Below are 8,862 nucleotides of genomic sequence, written 5' to 3'. Positions count from 1 at the left end.
CTCCATCAACAAGCGCTTCAAGTCCTCCTCACTTTGAGCAAGCAAGGGTGAGTTATCTGTATAGAACAGATTGTTCATAAGCCTGCCTGCAATCCTGATGACACATTTGATCCAGCTTCTCTGACGATTTGCTTAGCAGGCGGATGGAATAAGGATGGCGAGAGGATACAACCCTGGTACACAACATTACTGGTGGTAAACAATGTCGTGTCACCTCGTTCTGTTCAACAGGCTGCCTCCTGTCCCATCCGCCAGGTTCCTGTGAGCACACAGGGAAGTGTTCAGGAGTCCTCGTTCTTCGGAATGTTGCGTCTAGTCACATTTTGAGTGCCTTCCAACCTGCGGACCCTTTTGCGGGGCTATATCAGATCATGTGCTGCTTAAAGTTGGCAGTGGCCAATCCCTCAGAGCCAGACTGTCTGTTCCTTCTTTTGAGTCCGTCTGTCTTTGGAGACTCATGAAAGCCATGGTGACTTGCTGGCATTTGAAACACTAGTGGCAGAGCTGCCCGCATCACAGCCACATGTGGCCACCACGATATGACAAGCTGTTAGATGCATGGTGGACCTGTTGACTAGGGAGTCAAGAATACTCCAAAGAAGAAGCACTTTCCCAAGATTCTTAGACCCAACCTCGTCTTCATTCATGGTCATGGCAAAGGGACTGGAATAGAATTTTTAAAATGCGTTTTAGTGGAATTAAAAATTGCATTCCTCACACCTCCTCCCTGCCTGAGTCCAGCAGGCAAGGCTTCCCAGAGGAGGTGACAGGAGTCAACTTTGACAGTGTGGCCTCCTCCGGCTTGAAGGTGAGCCCTAAGAGAGTAGTGACTTACAGTGTTCTTTATTCAGGGCTCTTTCCCTAGCAGTCAGAGCGGTTCCCAGCACTGTGGGTCTTTCATAACGATTTGTGCAATGGATGAAGAAGGAACCACGTGTGTGAATGCACAGCACCCTTACGCCCCTCTGGCTGAGTTTTCCCTTGACCTGGCTGACTGAAATGTGCCGGGCAAGGCATGATCAGCTTGGTGGTTGAGGAAGATCATCATCATATTCTGTGTGGAGGAGGAACTGGGGGTCGGAGGGCACCAGTGAGGGCTGGAAGCCCCGAGCAGCAGCATCTCTGTAGCTTGTGCAGAAGCCCCTAGCAAGAGGGCCAGGTTGATCGCGGGGTGCAGGATGGGGACTTCTGTGACTTGCAGGTGGTCCACCGGCTGCCTCACTCTTTCTGGCCTCTGGCTGGACGGCGCCTGGCCATGTGGAAAGCCCAGTCCTGCCCCACCAGGGGAAGCCTCTCCTGGTTAATATTCTGGGCCATGGCGTCTTACATCAAAGCTGATATTAAGCCATAAAATGTAATACGTTAGGACACCATAAAATGCAGTGTAATTGCCGTAGAACCATAAAATGTAATGTAACGGGCACGGCATACATTATGCCCCTTCAGCAGTCTGAGACGGCCTCCACTCCGCTTTTAGATAAACAAACGGCCACCTCTGGAGAAAGGTATCGGAAATCGCCCCGCGCGAGCATGGATCAGAACACAAGGTGAAGTCCTCCCTGGCGAACTGGATGTTGGAGACCGTCGGCCCCTAACATCTCGATGTACGGATGGATCCCACCTAAAGACAGGCTTAGGAACGGAGCTCACGCAGCATCAGGGTTGACGGAGACTTTCAGTGTGCGGTCGTGCAGCTTTGGTCCAAAGGGTTTTTTTTCTGTTCTTCAGTCTGAATTTCATCCTTACACGGTGTGGGTGTGCTGCTGCCGACTCACTGGACACATCATCTCCAACAGAGGGACACATGGCTGGCCCTGCCCCGTCTTCCTGACCACAGACGGGGCCTGTGGAGTCCTTGTAGTGGCTGCTGGGTTTTGGTAGCAGTAGCTGCCTTATCAGATGTGCGTGTGACTTACGCGAGAGACTAAAGGAGCCGTGTACAATTCCAGATCCATTAACCTACAGGTGCATTTCCACAAATGCATTCGCACGCACAGTGTCACCTACACGTAGCGCATTCAGAATGGCTGCACAATGCAAACACGAGGGGAAGCACTCTCCCATGGGTGTTTCTAAAAGTCTGCTTCTGGGAGTAAGTGTCGCGTCTGGCCCGGATGGGCTGTCTTGGTGGGATAATGCAGGCAGAGCAGAGGTCAAGACCACTGCGCGAGGATGGCAGAGATGGGCATGATGAGGGACTGGACAGGGTACTCACTGCGTCTGCTGTTAGGAGAAGCGCTGGCAGCTCAGCAGCGGTGGCGGAGTCTAGAAGGAAGAGTTCCCAGCCTGGGAAAGAGCCAGGCATACCTTACTAGAGGAAGTTAAGTTACACAAACTTACTGAGACTCCAGGAGCCAGGGCAGAGCGCACTTACGGAGCCATGTGGGGGCTTCACAACACATGGACAAAGGAAACGAAAAGAGGATGGCATTTCCCCACCAGCCTCTCATAGCTCCCTCGGACTCCAGGGTGGTGTGTGTGATCCCAGGGAGGTGACCCTGACCCCTGTCAGAGCAGAACTGTGCTCTCCAGGGTCTCCAACAACAGCTGTTTTTGTTTGTTTGTTTTAAAACACGTTCTATCTGAATCTGTAAGGTAGAATTGTGGTCATGATAGTGGGAGCTATGGGGAGGAAGCATTAAAGAACTAGAGGTAAGTTGTATGTTTCATTGGTGCTATACTGTACCCTGACTGGCTCATCTCTTCCTTGTGACCCTGTGTAAGGGGATGTCCAGTTGTCTACAGATGGGCTTTGGGTCTCCACTCCATGATCCCCCTCATTCACATCAATATAATTTTGTTCTGGGTCTTTGATGTCTGATACCTGAGCCCATCAACACCTCGTGATCACACAGGCTGGTGTGCTTCTTCCATGTGGGCTTTGTTTCTTCTCAGCTAGAGGGCCACTTACTTATCTTCAAGTCTTTAAGACCCCAGATACTATGTCTTTTGATAGCCGGACACCATCAGCTTTCTTCACCACATTTTCTTCTGCACCCATTTGGTTTTCAGCAATTATGTCAGGAAGGTGAGCATCACAGAATGCTTAGCATATAAATATATGTGCATAGATCTATTTCTCTATCATTTAAATATATTTACATATATATGCCTGTATTTAGACCTCTATAAATGTCCTTTGCCTCCTAGTTCTTTCCTCTAGTTCCTTTTACTTTCCCTTGTCCCACTATCATATTTGACCTTCATTCGGGTTTTGGTAATTCCTCTCGGCTACATTGCCCTTGATCAAGCCCCCTCAGGCATCCTTGAAGTACAATGAAGAGTAGACATTCATTTAATAAGAGAAGATGGATTTTTCAGATGGCCCCTGGCACTGAGGACTTAGGAGAAGTAGGAGGGGCCTTCTAAAAGTTCATGGGGGACCGGGGGATGCAATTAGAGGGTAATGGAATTTCTCCAAGAACTTGGGAAGCTCCCTCATATGCTGATCCAGGGATGTGAGAAGGACCCCCATGGAGAGACCCCCCTGCCAAGGTTCCTGTGGGGTGTGTGTGTGTGTGTGTGTGTGTGCGTGCGCGCACGCGCGCATGAGCTTTGGGGATGGAGGTGGTGGGCATTGCATTGAGGTAGTTACCTGCCTCAGGCCAGGCTGTAACATTTCCGACACAGCTCACCCTCAGGTAGAAATCTCTCTTCGGTGGCAGTGGAAGCCAAGACCCACAAAGGACAGTGGATTGAAGAAGACAAGTGATGGTGGTGAGGCCAGCAGTCCCGGGGTGCCTCTGGCTCTGCTCACAGCCTCGTCCCCTTCTGCAGGACTCAGCTCCACCCAGGCAGCTCCTGCAGTGCCCTTTACAAAGAGGAAGGACGTAAAGCAGACAGCACAGTCCTTTGGCTGCCAGCACTCACTGCCATGACTCTACCATGGCTCAGAGCTACCCCTGGGAAGAGAGATAAGGCTTTTTGTGATCCTAAAGATTTAGTCTGGGAAACCCAAGGGGGCAGTTTGACTGGGCCCTAAAGGGGATACTATGTGATACTTTCTTTCACCCAGTAAGGTAAAGAATGGCATCCTTCCATTTACTCACATTTCATTGGTTACAATTAGTCACACGGTCATATCTCACATAGAGGGTGGCTGGGAAATGTAGTCCTGGCTGAGCAACCCTGTGCTGAGCTACGACTATGAAAGAAAAAGACAACTGAATGTATTTAAAAACTGGCAGGGGGTGATGGTGTCTTAGACACTGGTCCCATCTGTCATAGATTCTCCTGTGCAACTGGTTCTGACATGCGGCGGCTCCGTGTGTGCGAGTGGAGCTACTCGGTAGGGCTTTCGGAAGCAGATTGCCAGGCCTGTCTGCTCAGGAACCTCTGAGCGGGTTTGAACTGCCAACCTCATGGCTAGTGGTTAAGCACTTGGCTTTTTACACCACCCTGGGGGGGTGGGGGTCTTTTAGAAAACCACTAACCAAAACAAACCAAATGCCAGCCAGTGAGTCCATTTTAATGGATAGCTACTCTAAGAGGAGGTTTTCTACTCTTATCAAGAGCGGACGTCTTGGAAACCTGCAGGCGAAGTTCTGCCTTGTCCGATAGGGCCACGGAGTCAGAATGCGCTTGATGGCAGTGAGTTTCGGGTGAGAGGACAGTAGAACTGTCCCACAGGGTTTCTGGGGCTGTAAATCTTTGTGGGAGCAGAATGCCTTCACAGAGTGACTAGTGGGTTTGAATTGCTGACCTTGTGGTTAGTAGCCCTGTCCGTAGCCTACGACGCCACCAGAGCCCCTTGAGCATCCACTGGGGGTGTGCCGCTCCAGCTGCTATGAGAAGGATGGATCATGGGGGTGGCCGCAGAGCCAGCGTAGAAGTGCGAGATTTCCTGGTGGGAAATATCTCGGTTCTTGGCTTCTCATGAGAAAGAATCCACGCAGAAGCCTAGTTTGTGAACCAAGTGGGTTTTTTATAAAGGACAGAAGAAGTTTCAGGTCTTACAGTCTCGAAAGAGTACACGCTATTTCAGGGAAGTGTGCCAAATCTCGGATGAAGCGCGCTGGGGCTCAATCACCACTGGACACGGGCAGCCTCGGGGGACGCGCACCTACACGTGGTGACCTGGCACCAGAGAGACAGGTGTGGGAACAGGGTCCAAGGGGAGAGGGCAGAGGGCTGCAAAGAGAGGTGGTCCCACCACTGCAGCTAAGGTATTTACACCTCTGCCTGGGGAGACGTGGTCGAAGGTATTGGTTGACCCCATTGCCCGAATCAAGCCCACCTGGGCCTACTTGGGGCCACCCAGGTGTACTGCCCCCTGGCTTGGGGGGCTTGGATTGGAGCATGCCAAGTTAAAGTTTCTATGGGTGGCCTGATTGTTTTTCAACTTCTTCTAGGGGGGGCCTTCAGACATGCGGAGGTACCACCCCCTCTATCCTGCTACCTAACAGAAACAGAGAGGCCAGTGAGGAAGCTTCGCTCTCCTGGGACCCTGTGAGCAGAGGGGCAGAGATGGGCAGGCACATGGTACCATCAGCGACTGGAGGACCAGCTCCTTAGAGAGGGTGGAGAGGGATGAATGCCAGTGAAAGTTTGGGGCAATGGTAGATGCCAACTGGAAGCAGACACTGCATCCAGGAGACGGGAGCCTCCCTAGCCCCCACAGCTCAGGACTAGCGGCAGCACTGAGGGAGACATCAGCCAAACAAACAGCAGTTTGGGCAGCCAGGCACCTCCAGCCAGTCCCCAGGGTTCTGTCAGACTGGGTCACAAGATTGATCGAGTCTGGGACCCTAAATAACATTCCCGTTGGGGAGCTGCTGGCTGCACCCGCCCACCTTGTGTTCCCTTGGGGTAGCGGATCTCAACTTGTGGGTCATGACCCCTTTGGGGGGTCAAACAACACTTTCACTGGGGTTGCCTGATTCATCACAGTAGCAAAATGACAGTGATGAAGTAGCAACAAAAATCATTTTACCGTTGGGGGGGTCACCACTGCATGAGGAACTGTATGAAAGGGTCGCGGTGTGAGGAAGGTGGAGAACCACTGGCTTAGGGTGTCCCAGGCACAGAGGCAATTTGGTGGGGGGATTCTTTTGCCTCCTGTGTGGGAGCTGCAGGTCCGATTGCCAGCCCGTGCACCTCACGTGCAGCCCCCCACCCGCCTGTCTGGGGGAGGCTGCATTATTGAACAGGCTGAAGCAGAGCTTCCAGACGCAGATGGACCAGGAGAAAAGGCCTGGCATACTAGTCAGTGGAAACCCCTGGGGTGGCTATGAGCTAGGGCAACGTGCTGACTCCCCAGCAGAGAACAGCACAAGCAGGTCACTCGGGCGATCTCTGTTAATGTCCCTGAGAGGAGCGCTGTCGCTGTCAGGGGCCATCAAGCTGACTTGTAGCGACCCTGTCGGACAGGGCAGAACTGCCTCATTGGCCCTCCACTGCTGCACCCCTTCCGGGAGCAGATTGCCACCTCTGACCCTCCTCTGCGTGGCTGGTGGGTTCCATGCATTGACACTTGGTTAGCAGCCAATTGCTCAACCAGAACACCACCAGGCACCCCATTTTACAAACAGGGAATATGGGACTCAGGGTGAGTAACTTGCTGAAGGTAGCCAAGCAACAGTGACTCTCCGGTTGCTCCCCCCTACCCCCCAACTTTGTATGGTGTGGGGCATCTTCCACCTGCATTGGATAGCTCTGGGGAGGGGAAGGTACCCAGGTTTATCTACTGTCCGTCTGATGCCCATCCTACCCTCTGAACTTACGGCTTTGCTGCTCTTGGGCCAGCATCATGGTGGGCTCTTAGAATTGACGTGGGTTAGGGTTAAGGTTAAGAAAAAGAAGAGAATTGACCTTGGTTGGTATTATCCCCAGAGGGCCAGGAGCAAGGAGTGGGGAGGCCAGAATGAGAACCGCACAGGGCTTCGCAATAGTCTCACTGACATTTCCGATCCCAGTGAAAAGCCAGAGCTCATCGTGCCTCAGACTGGCTGCCTCCATTGCTTCCATTCTGTCTCCTGCTCCCAGCCTGCTCCACTGGGCCCAGCAGGAAACAAAAGCCCACGTTTGGCTGCCCGCAAGCCTGGCTGGGCAAAGCCAGCAGAGATTGCCGGTGTTGGCAAAGAGAAGGACACTTGGGCTTTCTGAGGGGTGGAATTTGATACCTTCCCGGAGGAAGATTTGGCTGTGGTATTGAAACGTTTCAAAATAGGCATGACCCGTGGAGGGTCTTCTCTTTAAATAGAGAAATGTGTTTTCATGGAATCGCAGCTAGAGCGATAACACTGAATGCAGCTGTTTCTGCATGGCTGGGTTTTAAGGATAGTGTTTGTTTGTTTTCTTTTGTCTATATCTGTATTGCTACTGTTTTTGCAGAAGCGTGGCCGTCCGGAATATTGCCTTCAGAAGCAGACAAATCTGGGTTGAATTCAAGTTCTCTGTATTAATTTAATAAGGGTTTGGGGGTGATGTTTACTACGTGCTTAAGGATAACACACTTGCTGGGGACTGAAAGGTAGGAGGCTCAAGTCTCTCCAGAGGTGCCTTGGCCGAAAGGCCTTCTAGTTCTGCAAAATCAGCCCCTGAAAGCCCAGGGGAGCGCAGCTCTACTCGGACATGCCTGCAGTGGCAATGGGCTTAGCTGTGTTGGCTGCATCTTCTAACAACCCATTTTGCAAGCAAGGGAGCCGAGCCACTGAAAGGTTGAGTCACCAGGCAGCGGGGTTGTCAGCATATATGATCGACAAAGACCCTAAGGTGGCCTCTGATCAGCGACCCTCTCTGCGGCTGTTCATCTTCCTGTGGGATCCCCTCTCTTTGAGAATGACCTCCTTCAAATAACCAGTGTGTGGCCAAGGTAATGCCTACTACAGTCACACCTGACTGGCACCCTCAGTCTGGAAACCCTTGGGGAAATGAATTCTGCCAATGTCCATGGGCTTGGAAGCTGGCCTTCCCCACTGGGGCCTCTAGGTGAGACCTCAACCCTGGGTGAAACCGTGAGGGTAGGTAGTCTCATGATAGATATGAAGCTGCAGCTCCAGCTAAGCTATGGCCTGACCCACAGTGGTAGGATAAATGGGTGTGTGATTTGAACGGCTGATTCGGTCGTTGTTTGTGATGCATTCATAGGTAACTAATACAGGATGTCAACAAGGCATTCCTGGCTGCCGATCCCAGTGACTCTACCTCCTCACCTTGCTGCCTCTCCACTCCCTGACTGGTATGGGCTTGGGCAGGCTACTCACTCTTCCAAAGTCTCCACTTCCTCATGCATAACATGGAAGTTCCCCTAGGTCTGAATTCATAGGGCTGTTAGGGGGAAGACCAGAACCAAGCCAGCTGGGTCACATCAATAGCCATTCATGGCTAGCTTGCATCTGGGAGCAGACCTATTTCATTGGGTGTTCTAGACTTGTCTTCCAGGACACCTCTGGATGGGATCAAACCATCCACCTTTCAGTTAGGACTAGAACGCTGAACAGTTTGCTCCACCAAGGGACTGTGTTACAGGGAACAAGGAGAGAATTGGAGACAGCCATTTGTCTAGCCCTTCGTAAGGGTTGGGAACCAATCAATAAACTTATCCCATCTCTCTGTGACTGACCTTCACAGCACTTGTGTGTGGTGGTGGGGAAGGGGGAGTGCATGTGTGTCAAAAACAGTCAAAAACAAATGGGGAGGCCAGAGATTGAGGCAAAAATGTGAAGGTTCTCACTGAACCCCTTTCAGCCCGTCTAGAACCTCAGATGAGGTCTGGTGGGATATGAGCTCTTTTCCTTAGTTTTCCACCAGCCTTCCTACCCTTGCTCACCTCCCCTTGGCTCATTTCTCTATCTCCCCCACCCTCCTAACTCCACCCCAAAGTCTTAGCTCCATCCTGGATCAACACAAAGGGGAAACTTT

Source organism: Echinops telfairi, unplaced genomic scaffold (assembly GCF_000313985.2).
Source record: "Echinops telfairi isolate 266 unplaced genomic scaffold, ASM31398v2 ScPeMD7_7412;HRSCAF=8450, whole genome shotgun sequence".
Classification (NCBI taxonomy): Eukaryota; Metazoa; Chordata; class Mammalia; order Afrosoricida; family Tenrecidae; genus Echinops; species Echinops telfairi.
Note: the sequence above shows the minus strand (reverse complement) of the source record.